Source organism: Coregonus clupeaformis, chromosome 1, assembly GCF_020615455.1.
Source record: "Coregonus clupeaformis isolate EN_2021a chromosome 1, ASM2061545v1, whole genome shotgun sequence".
Lineage (NCBI taxonomy): Eukaryota > Metazoa > Chordata > Actinopteri > Salmoniformes > Salmonidae > Coregonus > Coregonus clupeaformis.
This window is the reverse complement of record NC_059192.1, coordinates 50,033,621-50,054,101: the sequence shown is the minus strand read 5'-3', so window position 1 is coordinate 50,054,101 and position 20,481 is coordinate 50,033,621. Positions and strand designations below refer to the sequence as shown.

The window sequence follows — 20,481 nt, the reverse complement described above, 5'->3', positions numbered from 1 at the left end:
TTGAGGTAAAAATCTGAGTATAATGCTTGTATGGATGTCAACCCCAACACGTTCATGTCATTGTTACCAATCAACTGCATTACAGTTCAAAACGACTGACTAACCTCAACGATTTACGTATGCTAGCTATGCTAACCAGCTTATACGAACAAGAGTTAGCATTTAGCAGTCACTTATTCTAAACCTGATATATTTGGCGAACAGCCAAATACATCAAAATCGGACTTAAGTAAACACGTTACAATACATGACGGATCTGACGAATATCCATATTTGTTGAATGCGAGCCAATCTGGTCAATGGAACGTCTGTTGCGAGTGTACACGAGTTTACCAGTCAAATTGCCAGGGTTAGAGGTTCCAAGCCCGTTCTATTCATTACATTTCTAAGTGTGCTGCTGCTGCATTGTGGGGGTGTTGCCTAGACAACCGAGGACTCGTTTGCTTGTTTCAGCAAGGAGCAAAACCATTTTAATCACGTTAAAAGAGTCCATGTTACGGCCTTAGGGACTCAACCGCATGAATGCCCGGCAGTCCCGTCTTCAGTCAGCTGTTCGTTCCACACACAAATATATTCACACACACACACACACACACACACACACACACACATATATAAAAATTATAACGGTTAGTCGGTTATCATGACGGTCTTCATCCATAACCATCGTTACACAGTAATTGTGCCAGTCCTAGCTGCCACTGCTGCAGTTGCAGCCTGGCCACAAAGGCAGTCATGCAAGGACGATCTCAGGATGCAGGGACTTAAGCCCCAGCCGGCAGCTGATAGCAGTGGCAGGCAAAGAGAGGTAGCCTGTTTAAGCCTAGCTAGCTAAGGCCTGCTGAGGATTAAGGCTTCCCAGACTCTGACTGACTGAGACACCGCCAGCCAGGACTAACACAAGGGAAGGGAAGTGGCAGGAATAAGAGAGGGAAGGCTTGATGGAGGGAGAGGTGGGGCACTTTGAATGGCTGTGGTTGTAGGTCATTGTACAAATACTGCAGCAGGCTGTCACGGGCGACAATTCATTTTAAATACTCACAATTCAGTTTGAAATACTGGATTTACCAGGTAATCAACAGATTAAGAGAGACAAAGTGTGTGTTTGCGTGCGTTTGCTTTATTCTGTTTACTTTTTTCCCAAATTACATTTAGTTTTTCCAGGTTTACACTTTTTTTTTTATAGAAAAACAACAACAAAATTGGATGTTCTAAGTCCACAACCATGCTTTAACCACATCAGGAGACCACTTTAGGTCTGGGAAGACATTTTACATTTTGGGTGTAGTTACCCTTTAATTCAACTGCACACCAGCTAGAGACCTTTGTTTGGTTAGCAGTGTATCTGTAGCGTTCATGTGATTGTAGAGTTTGCAAAACAAATGGCAACTGGACTGATGCAAATAATTATAATTATATTCTGCCAGGTAGGGATAGGCTACTTTCTAGTTAACATTTAATTGAGAAGGTTTTTTGGAAAGCCTTTTCATCATCTACCAACAGACGGTTATCCTTAGCATCATCACTAATGGCTACACAAAGTGCAGGCACCCCACACAACACAAACAGACAGGGGCATCCCTGTGCCGTTTCCAAAAGTTGCAGGAAAATACGAATCACTGATGCATTTTGTTCATGTCAGGGTTATAATTTCAAGCACAGATTCAACCACAGGGAGGTTTTCCAATTCCTCACAAAGGGCACCCATTGGTGGATTGGTAAAGAAAAAGAAAAGCTGACACTGAATAACACTGAGCTTTGGTGAAGTTATTAATATTGCCTTGGATGGTATATCAATACACCCAGTCACTACAAAGTCCTCCCTAACTCAGTTGCCAGAGAGAGAGGAAACCGCTCAGGGATTTCACCATGAGGCCAATAGTGATTTTAAAACAGTTACAGAGTTTAATGGCTGTGATAGGAGAAAACTGAGGATGGATCAACAACATTGTACTTACTCAACAATACTAACATAAATTACAGTGAAATAAAGGAAGCCTGTACAGAATTGAAAGAAAAAAAACATTCCAAAACATGCATCCTGTACTAAGGCACTAAAGTAAAACTGCAGAAAATGTGGCAAAGAAATTAACGTTGTGTCCTGAATAGAACCAGTTATGTACCACTCTTCATATTTAAAGCATGGTGGTGGCTGCATCATGTTATGGATATGATCGTCATCAACAGAGTTTATTTGGGACAAAAATAAACAATAGAGCTAAGCACAGGCAAAATCTTAGAGGAAAACCTGGTTCAGTTTGCTTTCAAACAGACACTGGGAGACAAATCCACCTTTCAGCAGGACAATAACCTAAAACACATAATAAATAAATAGCCAAATACAGTTCAGAAAGTATTCAGACCCCTTCCCTTACAGCCTTATTCTAAAAATGATTAAATAAACATTTTCCTCAATCTAAACACAATACCCCATAATGACAAAGCGAAAACAGGTTTAGAATTTTTTACAAACGTATTTCAAATAAAGAACTGAAATGTTTCCATTGATCATCCTTGAGATGTTTCTACAACTTGATTGTAGTCCACCTGTGGTAAATTCAATTGATTGGACATGATTTGGAAAGGCACACACCTGTCTATATAAGGTCCCACAGTTGACAGAGCATGTCAGAGCAAAAACCAAGCCATGAGGTTGAAGGAATTGTCCGTAGAGCTCCGAGACAGGATTGTGTCAAGGCACAGATCTGGGGAAGGGTACCAAAAAATGTATGCATCATTGAAGGTCCCCAAGAACACAGTGGCCTCCATCTTTCTTAAATGGAAGAAGTTTGGAACCACCAAGACTCTTCCTAGAGCTGGCCGCCCAGCCAAACTGAGCAATCGGGGGAGAAAGGCCTTGGTCAGGGAGGTGACCAAGAACCCAATGGTCACTCTGACAGAGCTCCAAAGTTCCTCTGTGGAGATGGGAGAACCTTCCAGAAGGACAACCATCTCTGCAGCACTCCACCAATCAGGCCTTTATGGTAGAGTGGCCTGACGGAAGCAACTCTACCAGGAAAAGGCACATGACAGCCCGCTTGGAGTTTGCCAAAAGCCTCACGTCTAGAGGAAACCTGGCACCATCCCTACGGTGAAGCTTGGTGGTGGCAGCATCATGCTGTGGGGATGCTTTTGAGTGGCAGGGACTGGGAGCCTAGTCAGGATCGAGGGAAAGATGAACGTAGCAAAGTACAGAGAGATCCTTGATGAAAACCTGCTCCAGAGCACTCAGGACCTCAGACTAGGGTGAAGGTTCACCTTCCAACAGGATAACGACCCTAAGCACACAGCCAATACAACGCAGGAGTGGCTTCAGGACAAGTCTCTGAATGTCCTTGAGTGGCCCAGCCAGAGCCCGGACTTGAACCCGATCGAACATCTCTGGAGAGACCTGAAAATAGCTGTGCAGCGACGCTCCCCATCCAACCTGACAGAGCTTGAGAGGATCTGCAGAGAAGAATGGGAGAAACTCCCCAAATACAGGTGTGCCAAGCATGTAGAGTCATACCCAAGAAGACTCGAGGCTGTAATCGCTGCCGAAGGTGCTTCAACAAAGTACTGAGTAAAGGGTCTGAATACTTATGGAAATGTAATATTTCCATTTAAAATTGTATATACATTTGCAAACATTTCTAAAAAACAGTTTTTGCTTTGTCATTATGGGGTATTGTCTGTAGATTGATGAGGGGGGAAAAATACTTAATCAATTTTAGAATAAGGCTGTAAAGTAACAAAATGTGGAAAAAGTCAAGGAGTCTGAATACTTTCCGAATGCACTGTATACACTGGAGTTGCTTACCAAAACTACATTAAAATGTTCCTGAGTGGCAGTTACAGTTTTGACTTAAATCGCCTTGAAACTCTATGGCAAGACTTGAACATGGCTGTCTAGCATGATCAACAACCAACTTGACAGAGTTTGAAGAGTTTAACAAAAGAGTTATGGGCAAATATGGTCCAATCCAGGTGTGCAACGCTCTTAGAGACTTACCCAAAAAAGACTCAGAGTTGTAATCGCTGCCAAAGGTGATTCTAACATGTATTGACTAAGTAGGTTGAATACTTATCTAATCAAGATACTTTAAATACATTTAAATCCCAATTTGTAACATCAAAATGTGGAAAAGGCCTTTGCTTACTGAAAGCCCAGTGGTATCTTATGTTCAACTGAATTTGGCTATTGTTTGGTGTGACCTACCAAGTATGCACCTGACATGTCATGATGATTGGTTTCAATAACACCTCAAATGTATCACTGATATGTCACTCAGTCATTCCTCCCCCTTTCAAAACATTTAATAAATGCACTCTGAATGTACTTGTGTTTAATTATACCAATTAGGTTAGGCTAGATTCCTTTTAAGAGAGCTCGAGCGTGCACTTCCCACCACCTCTCCTCTGAAGTGATGACCATTCACTCAGACATTTCAACAGGTTATAATAGGGAACAAGTAACTTCATTAACTTTTAATAATGCCTGAGAAGCATTTAAGATGTGAATGAGGGAGGGAGAGGTGCTGACAGAGCAATAATGAGCACGGAGAAAACAAATCACTGGATAGTAAGAGATGGACAAAGATCTAGCCCAGAGGCTTCTAAAAGCAGTCGCTGATACTTTTCAGGCGTATTAAATAAGCTTTGGTGAAGTTAAGTTCCAGATTCAATCATTTAGAGAGCTGATTGGTCTTGAACTGCCCGCAAACACTATAGTGCAGGTTGTTTATATCCACCTCTGTCAGACCAACCGGAAAGTATGTGGCAGGTCACAGATAATTGGATTGAGGCAACAAATAAACAGAATGAGAGTCTTGACAGGCTGAGAATGGGAGCATGTGGCTGAAGAGTCAATTTGCACAATAAATCGCCTGGTGCTGCTTTCTGAAGTGCATTCTACCAAAATGGGGGCACTTAGGGGCAACTCGCTCCACACGGCTACGAGTTTCCCAGAGAGCAGCCTCCCTTTCACCAGCCCCCTGGCTCTTCCTCCTCCACACACATAACAGATCAACAATCGTCTGCCGAGCTATCTGGTAAATGGTAGGGACTGTCCAGTGTCCACGTTACCTCCATGCGCTTGCAGCAGCTTTTTGAATGCCCAGCGGCAAGGATAATGAACCGTCGTGCAGTAGTCGGGTGGCTCCAATTGAGCTGAAATCCACTGCCTCAGACATTCCAGTTCCACTGTCTCCAGAGAATGATTAATATCTCAGCTATAAAATCAGTCTCAAATTCTATTACCAGGTCCAACCCACGACTTCACCTTTGAATGTCTGGTTTATGACAAAGCCTGCCCTCACAGACTTTTGTTTTTCTCCAACAAATATTATTAAATTAAACATGAGGTGGCATGGTGAAGAGCACAGGCTCCCGACACAGCTCTCCTCTTTAACACACAAGTGCAACAGATTTAATTTCCACGGAGTGTTGAACCATTTTATTTTACAAGCTTCAATTAAGTCTTTGAATAAAAAATAATGAGAGAAGGTGGGAGGCGAGCTTGAGTGTGGCGTCGTCAGCGATTAGCTGCCAGGTGTAGGCTATACTCTGATGTTCATTTGAAGAATCGATCAGGTCTAACAATGAACAGGCAGAACATGCATGGTATTAGGCTATAAAATACAATGATCCAGTACATAACAATCCCGTGTTCGGCTAGGCCTATAGGCCAACATGTCTTTTCACTCTCACATGCATTCTTACTCTCTAAGCTCCATCAGCAGCCATACTTTACAGTGTAATCTTGCCACAAATCCCAACGCAAAAATCTCAGTCTCTTCTCTTTCATAATTGACAAAACCCAAACAGAGCTCTACATTACCATACCACACTCATCCTGATACAAAACCTCTCTGCTTTCTCTCGAAGCTGGATTTATCACTCTCTGAACTACCAAGCTCATCCTTCCACCACAACACCCACAAACCTCATGAGTGTGTGCTTGCCACGTGGGCCCCAGAGTGAGGAGTACTTATCCCGGCTGCAGCTCTCTGGGACTGGTGGCAGAGGCTCCCTCTCAGGGGAGAGAGAGATCAGGAGAGACACCGAGCGGTGCTGACAGCTCTTTAGCCCCGTCTCCTCTCTTCTCTTCCCTGGAGCAGACACATAGGATAACAGAAGTGCTGCCCACTTTGCGTTCACACTAGCGTCAGTTAGGCCATACAAATCTCCCAAGAGGCAATAATCTCGATTATGTCGCAAGGTGTTGAACTAAGTTCGCTATAGTATTTTAACAAGGTCCACTTTTAAAAAAATTGTATCCGTTAAACATTTAACAAAATGTTTATAGCCTAGTTAGCCAGCCAGAACCACACTCTCTCAGATACATCCTTCAGCACACCACATGAAGTGTGCATCAGATCCATGTTATAGGGCTGACCCCATTTAGTCGACTGGTCGATTGTTTGGTTGATAGGCTGTTGGTGGACCGAGATTTTTTGTCGAGCAGTAGCCATTTTTGGGGGGGTTTTCATGGTGCACAAGATACCTGTCTGATTCGCACCTGTCTCAGTGCACTAATCCATTGCGAGGCCATGGGGATGGCACAGTCCATCACTCAAAATACATATGATACAGAAATTGTATATGGTTATATTATGTACAAATAATGGTGCACCACTAATAAATTGAATATTATTTTGTAACAAATGCGCATTCTCCCGCGATGGATATGGTCGCTGTCCGCAGTTCTGAAACAATCTTCAGCGCGCTTTAGAATTGGCGCCTTTCCTTATGTTGCTATGTGCATAATCACAAAATTAACCAGCATATTGGAATTGATGACAATAAAGCGGAGGCAGCAGCAGAGATGAGGAAACAGCCCTGGCCTTAAACCCTATTCGGACGGGATTAGTTTTACTGGGGGTGGTCGGGTAATGTAATTATTTGCACAAGCACAAAACACCACATCTGTAATATTAGTCCCATCCAAATCTGACATGTCAGTAATTTGTACATGGCAGGAGAGTAACAAATCCTGCCAGAATAACCTACTGTTTTTTTTACAAACTCCAAGGTCCTCTGATAATACTAGTCCCGTGTGAATCGACATCCATGTGTTTTGAGAGAAATATGTCTGAGTTTGACTGGTGTTGCTCACGGTTTGAGCAAGAAAACAATAACTGATTTGATCAATTGAATGAAGTGCTGCGCATAGCCTATATATGAAGGGCCTACATGTATCAACTTTCACAGTGAATGCTTTTGTTCATATGTTTTGTGCGTATGAAAGTAATATTTAATGTAACCCTTGCTGTTAATAGATCGCAAAGCAGCATACAACTGACCTAAACGTTTGGAAATAAGTTCACCTTCGCATCCATAGCCTTAAAACGCATCTCAAGTGTAAGTGCACTGTTTAGCTAACATCTGAAGGCTGGGGTGCATTTAGGACGTCTACTGTGGATCGCTAAAATATCCTAATGATTATGATCACACCTACTCAATTCAAATACTAAAGCGACACTATACCAAAGATGGTTTGGTTTGGTTTACAAACTTGGGAACCCAGCTCGAGTTATCACTGTAGCCCCGTTAACGCCAATACTTGTTTAAATATATTCACGCCTAGAAAAAAAACTCCAGGCTTCCGTCATAACTGTCAATTTATTGGGAAAAAATAAAGAATTACAGGGGGCAGTTTGGAAAAAAACTAATCCCATCCGAATCGTCCTCTGGAATAACGGACATTCTGGGGTAATAATTACATCACCAACGTTCTCTAGTAATACTAGGCCTGTGCGAATAGGGCTTAGCCTAATTGTCTAAAGCCCTATTCGGAAGGGATTAGTTTTACTGGGGGAGCGCAGGTAATGTAATTATGTGCACGAGCACAAATCACTACATCCGTAATTTTAGTCCCGTCCGAATCTGCCATGTCAGTCATTTTTACTTGGCAGGAAGGTTATTATCCCAGCCCTAAAAACCTACTGTTTTTCTGCAAACTCCCAGGTCCTCCGATAATACTTATCCCGTGTGAATCGTCATCCCTTTGTTTTGAGGGATATTACAGAGTTTAACAGGTGCTGCACCCAGTTTGGGTAAGAACATGGGAAGAAATGTATGCTTAAAACAAAGTGCTATGATCGTAGCCTACAGATGATTTAACCGTTTTGTCACACATCAACATTCCTATTGACATATTCATCTTTTAAAAGATGAAGTGGATGATATTGTGCCAATGAATTGATAAATTGCCGAATACGTCAGGTAATTAAATGTCTGCATAGGTTTCAGTTCATGGTTCTTATTGATAAGCATTATTATTTTGACTTTCTCCGAACTGAAGGCCATTAGGCTATCCCGATACATTTTAAATATCTTCACGCCGAGAAGAGCCTCCAGGCCTCCGTCATAACGGTCAATTTTGAAAGAGGATTATTTTTAGATAAAACTAATCCCCTCCAAAGCGTCCACTGGAAAAACGGACATGGTGGGGTAATAATTACATTTACATTGACATTTTAGTAATTTAGCAGATGCTCTTATCCAGAGCGACTTACAGGAGCAATTAGGGTTAAGTGCCTTGCTCAAGGGCACATCGACAGATTTTTCACCAAGTCGGCTCGGGGATTAGAACCAGCGACCTTTCGGTTACTGGCACAACGCTCTTAGAACCGACGTTTTATAGTAATACTAGTCCCATGCGAATAGGGCTTAAGAAAATTGAAGAGAGAAAACCAACTTAATTAGGTCTATAACCAAAAGCCTAACTGTTAAATGTGCCTGGCTTTATAAATCACCCATATCTATCTATAGTTGAAGTCGGAAGTTTACATACACTTAGGTTGGAGTCATTAAAACTCGTTTTTCAACCACTCCACACATTTCTTGTTAACAAACTATAGTTTTGGCAATTCGGTTAGGACATCTACTTTGTGCATGACACAAGTAATTTTTCCAACAATTGTTTACAGACAGATTATTTCACTTATAGTTCACTGTATCACAATTCCAATGGGTCAGAAGTTACACTAAGTTGACTGTGCATTTAAACAGCTTGGAAAATTCTAGAAAATGATGTCATGGCTTTAGAAGCTTCTGATAGGCTAATTGACATCATTTGAGTCAATTGGAAGTGTACCTGTGAATGTATTTCAAGGCCTACCTTCAAACTCAGTGCCTCTTTGCTTGACATCATGGGAAAATCAAAAGAAATCAGCCAAGACCTCAGAAAAAGAACTGTAGACCTCCACAACTCTGGTTCATCCTTGGGAGCAATTTCCAAACGCCTGAAGGTACCACATTCATCTGTACAAACAATAGTATGCAAGTATAAACACCATGGGACCACGCAGCCGTCATACCGCTCAGGAAGGAGACGCGTTCTGTCTCGTAGAGATGAACGTACTTTGGTGCGAAAAGTGCAAATCAATCCCAGAACAACAGCAAAGGACCTTGTGAAGATACTGGAGGAAACCGGTACAAAAGTATCTATATCCACAGTAAAACGAGTCCTATATTGACATAACCTGGAAGGTCACTCAGCAAGGAAGAAGCCACTGCTCCAAAACCACCATAAAAAAGCCAGACTACGGTTTGCAACTGCACATGGGGACAAAGATCGTACTTTTTGGAGAAACGTCCTCTGGTCTGATGAAACAAAAATAGAACTGTTTGGCCATAATGACCATTGTTATGTTTGGAGGAAAAAGGGGGTCCTTGCAAGCCGAAGAACACCATCCCAACCGTGAAGCACGGGGGTGGCAGCATCATGCTGTGGGGGTGCTTTGCTGCAGGAGGAACTGGTGCTCTTCACAAAATAGATGGCATCATGAGGAAGGAAAATTATGCGGATATATTGAAGCAACATCTCAAGACATCAGTCAGGTAGTTAAAGCTTGGTCGCAAATGGGTCTTCCAAATGGACAAATACTTCCAGTTGTGGGAAAATGGCTTAAGGACAACAAAGTCAAGGTATTGGAGTTGCCATCACAAAGCCCTGACCTCAATCCTATAGAAAATGTGTGGGCAGAACTGAAAAAGTGTGTGCGAGCAAGGAGGCCTACAAACCTGACTCAGTTACACCAGCTCTGTCAGGAGGAATGGGCCAAAATTCACCCAATTTATTGTGGGAAGCTTGTGGAAGGCTACCCGAAACGTTTGACCCAAGTTAAACAATTTAAAGGCAATGCTACCAAATACTAATTGAGTGTATCTAAACTTCTGACCTACAGGGAATGTGATGAAATAAATAAAAGCTGAAATAAATAATTCTCTAATATTATTCTGACATTTCACATTCTTAAAATAAAGTGGTGATCCTAACTGACCTAAAACAGGACATTTTTACTAGGATTAAATGTCAAGAATTGTGAAAAACTGAGTTTAAATGTATTTGACTGTAATATATATATATATATATACACACACACATATACACACACACACACTACCAGTCAAAAGTGTGGACACACCTATTCATTGAAGGGTTTTTCTTTATTTTAAAAATGTTTTACATTGTAGAATAATAGTGAAGACATTAAAACTATGAAATAACATGAAATCATGTAGTAACCAAAATAGTGTTAGACAAATCTAAATATATTTTATATTTGAGATTCTTCAAATAGCCACCCTTTGCCTTGATGACAGCTTTTCACACTCTTGGCATTCTCTCAACCAGCTTCATGAGGTAGTCACCTGGAATGCATTTCAATTAACAAGTGTGCCTTCTTAAAAGTTAATTTGTGGATTTTCTTTCCTTCTTAATGCATTCGAGCCAATCCGTTGTGTTGTGACAAGGTAGTGGGGTATCCAGAAGATAGCCCTATTTGGTAAAAGACCAAGTCCATATTTTGGCAAGAACAGCTCAAATTAGCAAATAGAAACAACAGTGCATCATTACTTTAAGACATGAAGTCAGTCAATAAGGAACATTTCAAGAACTTTGAACGTTTCTTCAAGTGCAGTCGCAAAAACCATCAAGCGCTATGATGAAACTGGCTCTCATGAGGACCGCCACAGGAATGGAAGACCCTGAGTTACTTCTGATGCAGAGGATAAGTTCATTAGAGTTACCAGCCTCAGAAATTGCAGCCCAAATAAATGCTTCACAGAGTTTAAGTAACAGACACATCAACATCAACTGTTCAGAGGGGACTGTGTGAATCAGGCCTTCATGGTCGAATTGCTGAAAAGAAACCACTACTAAAGGACACCAATAAGAAGAAGAGACCTGCTTGTGCCAAAAAACAAGAGCAATGGACATTAGACCAGTGGAAATGTGTCCTTTGGTCTGGAGTCCAAATTTGAGATTTTTAGTTCCAGCCGCCGTGTCTTTGTGAGACGCGGTGTGGGTGAACGGATGATCTCCGCATGTGTAGTTCCCACCGTAAAGCATGGAGGAGGTGTTATGGTGTGGGGGTGCTTTGCTGTTGACACTGTCTGTGATTTATTTAGAATTCAAGGCACACTAAACCAGCATGGCTACCACAGCATTCTTCAGTGATACGCCATCCCATCTGGTTTTGGCTTAGTGGGACTATCATTTGTTTTTCAACAGGACACCCCCAGTCTGTGTAAGGGCTATTTTACCAAGAAGGAGAGTAATGGAGTGCTGCATCAGATGGCCTGGCCTCCACAATCCTCCGACCTCAACCCAATTGAGATGGTTTGGGATGAGTTGGATGGCAGAGTGAAGGAAAAGCAGCCAACAAGTTCTCAGCATATGTGGGAACTCCTTCAAGACTGCTGGAAAAGCATTCCGGGTGAAGCTGGTAGAGAGAATGCCAAGAGTGTGCAAAGCTGTCATCAAGGCAAAGGGTGGCTATTTGAAGAATCTCAAATATAAAATATATTTTGATTTGTTTAACACCTTTTTGGTTACTCCATATGTGTTATTTCATAGTTTTGATGTCTTCACTATTATTCTACAATGTAGAAAATAGTAAAAATAAAGAAAACCCTTGAATGAGTAGGTGTGTCCATACTTTTGACTGGTACTGTCTGTGTGTGTGTGTGTATATATATATATATATATACACACACATACACACACACACATACAAAAATAAGACAGATCTTGTGTTTGTTTAATAGCCTACTGATTCCGTGTGCACCAAGCCTCATGCAACGGCAAAATGTTAGATAAAGCAATTTCACAGATTTGGCTGTTTTTTTTAAATCTTTGCTATGCTGTAATAACGGCGTTACAATTGTTTTTTCGTTAGAACAGACAGGTATTACTTATAATTCACTGTTCCAAACAGGCATAAAAATAATATTGTAATCTAACAGCACCTGTTTGTCACACATAATATGCACGCAGCTCTCGCTCCTATACCCTCCTTTTTCTTGATCTCCTTATTGTTATTATTACAATTATGATCATCATTATAATAAGTAATGTCGTTATCATTAGTAGGCTTTGTATAGTAGCCTTGTATAACCACCATCGCGCTGTAGGCCTAAGAGCGCGTCCTGTTTAGTCTTAATACCGTAACTTATTAAGGCCTATATTTCAATATATCGGCTACTGTATCAATCAATCATTCACCCGTTCGTGCCATCACACAGCATACGAGACATTCATGAATTTTAGTTTTAAAAATAAATAACAAAGGGCGCTTTGAATAATTAGCCTCAACAATAAATAAACCACAATTCATGAATGCATGCAACTGTTTTTAGTCTGCTGTAATAAAGGCTTATATATATATATATATATATATATATATCTATATATATTAATTTTTCAGTTAGAACAAAATCTCTGGTACACTTATTTATTTAGTGTTGTTTACACTGCTCCAAATGGTCAGACAAAATAATATTGTAGTAATCTAACAGCAACTGTTTGGCACACATAATACTCACGCAACGCTTGCTCCTATATCCACCATTTTCTTGATCTCCAGTAGTTTCCACAACTAAGTAAAATGTCTTCCACAGATCTGACTTCCCCTTTCCCTCCTGAGCAACCAGTAAACATTAGCCCGTTTTGAGCTTCTTTTTCACGTCCTACGCATCCATTTTGCTGTCGACATTACTGTGTTCAGAGTTTGTTATAACCAATTTATTGATGTGATTATGATAGGCTATAGGTCAGGCCCTATTGATCACATGAATGTGATGCTTACATGTTTCACATAAAGAGAGCAAGGGTTGAGGGAATAGAGAATGTTTTTCATAAACAAAATTAAGGATTTCGGTAACAGACCTTTTCAGTAAGAAACAAGTAAGAAACTAAATGGATGAAATTATGTTGCAGCTTTAGCACGGACAGCGCAATAAACACTTGCTGTGCTGTGGTGCCTTTTCGCTGCAGTGGGAAGGAGAGCAAGACAATGTGCGCCAGTCACACAGGCACCCGCTATATATTTTTTTAACACAGTGTGACCATCGGGCTCTTTGAGTCATTTGTGTGTCTTAATTATTTAATCAAATGGTGTGCTTAAAGCATCAGACAAGCTCCATGCATACCCAAATCTAAATGAAAATGATACAAACCTAAAAAGTAACTTCTATTGCCAACTATGTAAAAACAGCTGACATAAAGCCAACAAATAAAAATATTGCAGCCTTCACCCCAGTCTGAGGTCCTGAGCGCTCTGGAGCAGATTTTCATCAAGGATCCCTCTGTACTTTGCTCTGTTAATCTTTCCCTCGATCTTGACTAGTCTCCCAGTCCCTGCCGCTGAAAAACATCCCCACAGCATGATGATGCCACCACCATGCTTCACCGTAGGGATGGTGCCAGGTTTCCTCCAGATGTGATGCTTTGCATTCAGGCCAAAGAGCTCAACCTTGGTTTCATCAGACCAGAGAATCTTGTTCCTCATGGTCAGAGTCCTTTAGGTGCCTTTTGGCAAACTCCAAGCGGGCTGTCATGTGCCTTTTCCTGAGGAGTGGCTTTCGTCTGGCCACTCTACCATAAAGGCCTGATTGGTGGAGTTCTGCAGAGATGGTTGTCCTTCTGGAAGGTTCTCCCATCTCCACAGACGAACTCTGGAGCTCTATCAGAGTGACCATCCGGTTCTTGGTCACCTCCCTGACCAAGGCCCTTCTTCCCCGATTGCTGAGTTTGGCCAGGCAGCCAGCTCTAGGAAGAGTCTTGGTGGTTCCAAACTTCTTCCATTTAAGAATGATGGAGGCCACTGTGCTCTTCGGGACCTTCAATGCTGCAGTCATTTTTTGGTACCCTTTCCCCAGATCTGTGCCTCGACACAATCCTGTCTCTGAGCTCTACGGACAATTCCTTCGACCTCATGGCTTTTGCTCTGACATGTACTGTCAACTGTGGGACCTTATATAGACATGTGTGTGCCTTTCCAAATCATGTCCAATCAATTTAAATTTACCACAGGTGGACTCCAATCAAGTTGTAAAAACATCTCAAGGATGATCAATGGAAACATGATGCACCTGAGCTCAATTTCGAGTCTCATAGCAAAGGGTCTGAATACTTAAGTAAATAAGGTATCCATTTTTTTTTTTATAAATGTGAAAAATTCCAAAAACCTGTTTTGGCTTTGTCATTATGGGGTATTGTGTGTAGATTGAAGAGGATTTCTTATTTATTTAATCCATTTTAGAATAAGGCTGTAACGTAACAAAATGTGGAAAGAGTCTATGGGTCTGAATACTTGAATTGAACCAGTAATTACAAAGAACTGTTTCTCGCCTGCGCAGAACAATAAGGTTGTTAATCGTATTTGCATACTTAGTATGCTCATTAAATGCAGGGAGGGCTGGGTGGAAAATGGGACTGTGTCTGTAAGATTTGCCCAAGACTCAACAACACCCTATGTGGTCCTCTGTAGCTCAATTGGTAGAGCATGGCGCTTGTAACGCCAGGGTAGTGGGTTCGATCCCCGGGACCACCCATACGTAAAAATGTATGCACACGTGACTGTAAGTCGCTTTGGATAAAAGCGTCTGCTAAATGGCATATTATATTATTATTATTATACTTTCTGAATGCACTGTATATTATTTAGTTTATGTAAAGACAAGATTAAATCAAGAATAGTCTGATGGGTTAAAATATTAGCCTATCACTTGTGAATTATATATTATCACTTGGGAACGATGCCCAGCGTAAGGCAAGAAACAATGCCATTTTGTTGCAACTTTTTCTAATCATAGTCGCACACCTCATGTAGCCTAGCCCATTGGCCTATATGTATTGATAAGGTTTGAATCACAACTTAAAATTAAGCACATTAATCCGCTTTACAAGGGGTGTACAGCCTAACTAAATAAGCAGCACGTGAGTTTCAAGTTTGGGGAAGATCATTTTCACCATAACAATGCACCTTTATAATAAAAGCATGACATGCATAATCGCATTTGCAGTCACTTTTGCTAATGGTGTTTTCCCGCTAATGGAACATTCGCGCTTATAGCCTACTGCCATGTGCGCATTGCTGCGCTTATAATGTGAAGAAATAGCCTATTAGTTTATCACATTTTAAGCTAAACGTTCTGATCTGCCTCATTGCGTAAAACTCATTGCGTAAAAAGTTTTTTTGATGCTAGTGGTTGTATTAATTTGGGATCTATCGCATCCCATAGTAGATTGACATAGGCTAGTGCTTCTGCTGTTCGTTAGGCCTACTCATCTTGTTGGTTGACGAAAAGTAAATGTGGACAGTTCTTCCAATATCTTCAATATGCACCTCGGAATTGGAAAAGGACGTGCGCAGTTGCGTCCCCAAAGTGTCTGTCTTCACTTGTAGCCTGTGAGAAAGACCTGATCACGTGCGTGAGAGCCATGTGAGTGAGAGGTGCTTCGGAGCACGCAGCACTCAGGGAGAAGGGCACAACGGCCACTGGCCGCAAAAGGCATGGATTTTTATAGGGGGCATTACGGCCACACAAAGGGGATGCCAACGGGAAATTCAAGGCATTATCAAGTGCTTGTCAAATTGTGAATGACAGACAGATGGTGTATACAGCCGGCGCAAAAACTAAGCAGAGCTCATGCCTTTCAACCAACTTTTTTCAAATCATCATTAGAGAGTTGTATCATGCAGCCTTACAATGTATTAAAAATCAAAACATATAGCCCAATGTTTGTAGAATGACTAAAGTTACATTAATAACTCTAAATTAAGCATATAGGAGTACCTATTTTTTTGTTAACTGCTCAACACAGAATAGCCACATGTGCGCACTCCCTCAAATCATTGAGAAAATATCCTTTCTATTTTATTCAATTGTATTCTTCATACTATAAAACAATATAAACCAATGCCACGGAATTCTAACCAAATCTTGTCTGCTAAATGAACTAGTGTAGCCCACAGCCATATGGCATAGCCAGATCAGGACCTAACATAAGGACAACTCAGAGTATGCTATTCTTCTGAAATAGACTACATTTTCTTCATTTCATGTTTTTTTAGACCTGTCTAAAATAAATAATGGATGTATTGTGAAGGTGTAGGCTATATTACATGAATTTATTATACTTTTTTAAATGGAGATGTTCCAAAGGTCTGCATCAGTGGCTTGTAGGCTATGTGTGGAAGCCAGGAGATGCTAAATGTGTTTATGTTAATTAACAGTCAATTACTGTGCGACCGACAGTTATTTGCTTGACAATCATCGGCTGACAAAATGTAATGTCCGCCACAGCCCTAGCCATGGTTGGTAGCAAAATAGGTACATATGAGGACAATGAATGCCAGCAATTTCTAGTTCCATGGTGTCTCTGTCACTAGAAACTGCCTGAGGGGATGCCTGATGGTGAAGTGAGCCGATCAAGGACAGTTTTGGGAGATTCAAGGTGGCATTGACATTGGAGAGATGCAATTCATATGCCATGTAAGGCCCAATAAGTTGATGGCATTTCTTGTCAGTTGTCAATGAGTGTCAGGTTGTGTTAGTTCATTGTAGTGAACACCTGCCTTATGTGCTTGTCATGTGTGGTTGCATCCTCCCCATACACCATAATGTCACCAAGTCAATATATACAGCAACTCCAGGGTAGACAGCCAGGATGGTGGACATGATTGTCTGGAAGAAGGAATGTGCCAGCTCAACCCAAACAGGATAATAGTGCACCGGAACATCCCAATGTACACTGAACAAAAATATAAATGTAACATGTAAAGTGTTGGTCCCATGTTTCATGAGCAGAAATAAAAGATCCCAGTAATTTTCCATATGCACAAAAGGCTTTTCTATCAAATTCTGTGCACAAATTTGTTTACATCCCTGTTAGTGAGCATTTCTCCTTTGCCAAGATAATCCATCCACCTGACAGGTGTGGCATATCAAGAAGCTGATTAAACAGCATGATCATTACACAGGTGCACCTTGTGCTGGGGACAATAAAAGGCCACTCTAAAATGTGCAGTTGTGTCACACAACACAATGCTACAGATGTCTCAAGTTGAGGGAGCGTGCAATTGGCATGCTGACTGCAGGAATGTCCACCAGAGCTGTTGCCAGATAATTGAATGTTAATTTCTTTACCATAATCAGTGTCAACCGGACTCACAACCGCAGACCACGTGTATGGCTTCGTGTGGGCGAGCTGTTTGCTGATGTCAACATTGTGAACAGAGTGCCCCAAGGTGGCGGTGGGGTTATGGTATGGGCAGGCTTAAGCTACAGACAACGAACACAATTGCCTTTTAATCGATGGCAATTTGAATTCACAGAGATACCATGACGAGATCCTGAGGCCCATTGTCATCCGCCACCATCACCTCATGTTTCAGCAGGATAATGCACAGCCCCATGTCGCAAGGATCTGTACACAATTCCTGGAAGCTGAAAATGTCCCATTCCTTCCATGGCCTGCATACTCTGACATGTCACCCATTGGGCATGTTTGGGATCCTCTGGATCGACGTGTACGACAGCCTGATCAACTCTACGCGAAGAAGATGTGTCGCGCTGCATGAGGCAAATGGTGGTCACATTAGATACTGACTGGTTTTCTGATTCACGCCCCTACCTTTTTTTAAGGTATCTGTGACAAACAGATGCATGTCTGTATTCCCAGATGTGAAATCCATAGATTAGGGCCTAATGAATTTATTTCAATTGACTGATTTCCTTATATGAACTGTAACTCAGTAAAATCGTTGACATTTTTGCATGTTGCGTTTATATTTTTGTTCAGTATACATCATACATTTAGTGAGCCAGCAGGTCATGTTGGATTCAACAGACATATTGGACTAGCAATGAATCAAAGCTCACTTCTAAATGATAAGGAGGTGACTTAAGAGCCCAATCCTGGAGGGGCAAGTTGTAGAGCTAGGGAGAGGGTGTCAGAGTCCAGGGTTGGATTCTCTTGCCTTTGGTTGGAGCCTCTCAGTTGCCTCATTGATCCTCAAAGAGGCTTGTGACTTGGAATACTTGGTGTTGCCATGCCAAGCAGTCTGCTACCTTTTTATACATATATCCAGACAAAGGTGTGAGTGTATATAGTGGGCATATTGGATTCCTAACATAGTTCTCATACACAAAAATAGTATTGAGTACAGGTCATAAGTACACTACACAAATCTGAAAAATTTCTCATCTACAACGTGTACATATACAGGTGATTAAACCCCCATTTAATGGTAATGTGGCAGCCATATTGGATTTTGGACACAATATTGGATTTGGATTCAAATCTAAAGGGACCCCCTAACGTAATTGCAAATAAGGGCTAAACATAAAATATGCTAAAAATTTGTTTTCAGTGTGAGCCCACTTGCCATAGAGGTGATTACAATAGCCACAACATCAACAAAACATGTGTAACTATGCATTACTGTCAGGCAGGACCATACAGCACTGAATGAGAGCATATTTGACTTGGAAAGTTGTCTATTGAACTGCTACCAAAAAGTGAAGTTTACATTCATCATAAATATTCATAGTTGATATTTCAGACTATTGTATCTGTGTGTTTACATGTCTATATTTCCAAGAAGCTTTAAGATATCCCAATGTTGTTTGTTTGTGTATGTAGGGCAGAAAATGTATTTGTATTACACATTTTAGAAATATAAGAGCTTGCGATTCTCGTTTACATGAGCTTAGGTGGCCCACCCCCCTCCAGCCAGGCATTCTCCTTCACAGTTTGAGTTAAGGGGTTGTGTCACAATATCTATCAATTTAACCACTTTTGCAGTAAAATATTTGTATGCAACCATCCATTTCATATATGGGAGACCTTATATGGAAAAACATGGTTGTGCTTTGTTATACTTCGGGTAGGAGTATCTAAAAACTAAAGCCCTTTGAGGATTGTCCATGAGCCTATATCCCGAAGCTAACAGCTTGATATTTTGTAGGCAACATTATTACAAATGCGCCTCAATTGCTTCTTTTGAATAATATATATATATTTTTTTAAACATGCGTTCATGAATATTAAAGTTCTGATTTCAACATTTAAAGACCGAATTGTCTCCAGACCTCGCATTTAATGAAGTTTTCTTCAAAGTGAAAAAATGACAGGTGCTTAGATCAAACGATATGGCCGAATCAGAGCAAGCAAATCTGTGGCCATATTACTTTACCAAATGAGATAGCGATGCATTGACAGCATACTGGCATGACACCTTGCTCAGGGTCATCAATATAATTAAACGGTGCATTTATCGGTCAAGTCAAATCATAGAGTAGGCTATATAGGTATGCAAACTAGCACCTCTGTCGATACTGGTCTGGGTTACACACGACATAACCTGCGGCAATGTCCGATTCAATGATTTATCCAGTTAAATCAAATGCCAAATATATTCTCTGATATCCTTGTTAACAAATTAGCTAGCTAAGAAATAAATACTATCGTCGATTTGTTGTTATTTATTCACGGTCAGGCGATAGCGAATGTCAATAACGTTAACGTTACCCATTGTCGAGTTCGGTTCTGTGTGGCCCACTTCAAAGGTTGTATCGAATTCTGATCACAAATTATATCTACAAAACGTTAGCTTGTTAGAAATAGACAGTTAAACTTCAATCTTACCTGTTTAGCTAGTGTCCGACTGTTACACCAAATAATCTCAAAAATCAGTGTCAACAGAGGGTTGAGTCAAATCCGTAATAAACTTTATCCGCTCTTCTCAGGACGGACTCTGCAGTTCGGTCGCAAGGAAGGAAGCTCGTGCACTGGCACAACTCGATTATTCGATCACGTTGCGTTGTCTAGACTCACGAATGACAGTGGCTAGCCATTAAGCAACAACACAATCGATAACTAACGCCTTATTATCTCTCAACCCTAAATTCAGCTATGGTTGTTCCCGGATAAAGTTGATCTCCTACCCTCCTCTATCGCCATCTTTACCCGCGGGGTACACTGGGTAATCCTTAGGAATCCCCACGTACTGAGCGTCCTGACGTTCAAGATAGGTTATTAGGGAAAGGAGCTGGCAGGTGGTTTCTTCCAATTTAATTGCACTAGCTGCAGCACTTTATATCCTAGTGCAGGGGTTCCCAACCTAGGGGGCGCCAACGTTTCGTGGGGGGGCGCGTGACCTTCCTTGAAAAAAAAAAAAATATATATATATATATACAGTACCA

The 20,481-nt window shown here is 41.1% G+C and overlaps 1 protein-coding gene across 1 annotated transcript in view; it reads right to left on the bottom strand.

Moving 5' to 3' along the window:
- The window catches only part of LOC121569551 (tight junction-associated protein 1-like), a 117,130-nt gene extending 96,898 nt beyond the window's left edge, over positions 1 to 20,232 (bottom strand). Inside the window, exon 1 of the mRNA XM_041880615.2 lies at positions 19,925 to 20,232. The gene's annotated coding sequence lies outside the window, so the exon portion shown is untranslated. The remainder of the gene's footprint in view (positions 1 to 19,924) is intronic.
- Positions 20,233 to 20,481: the final 249 nt, after the last annotated feature.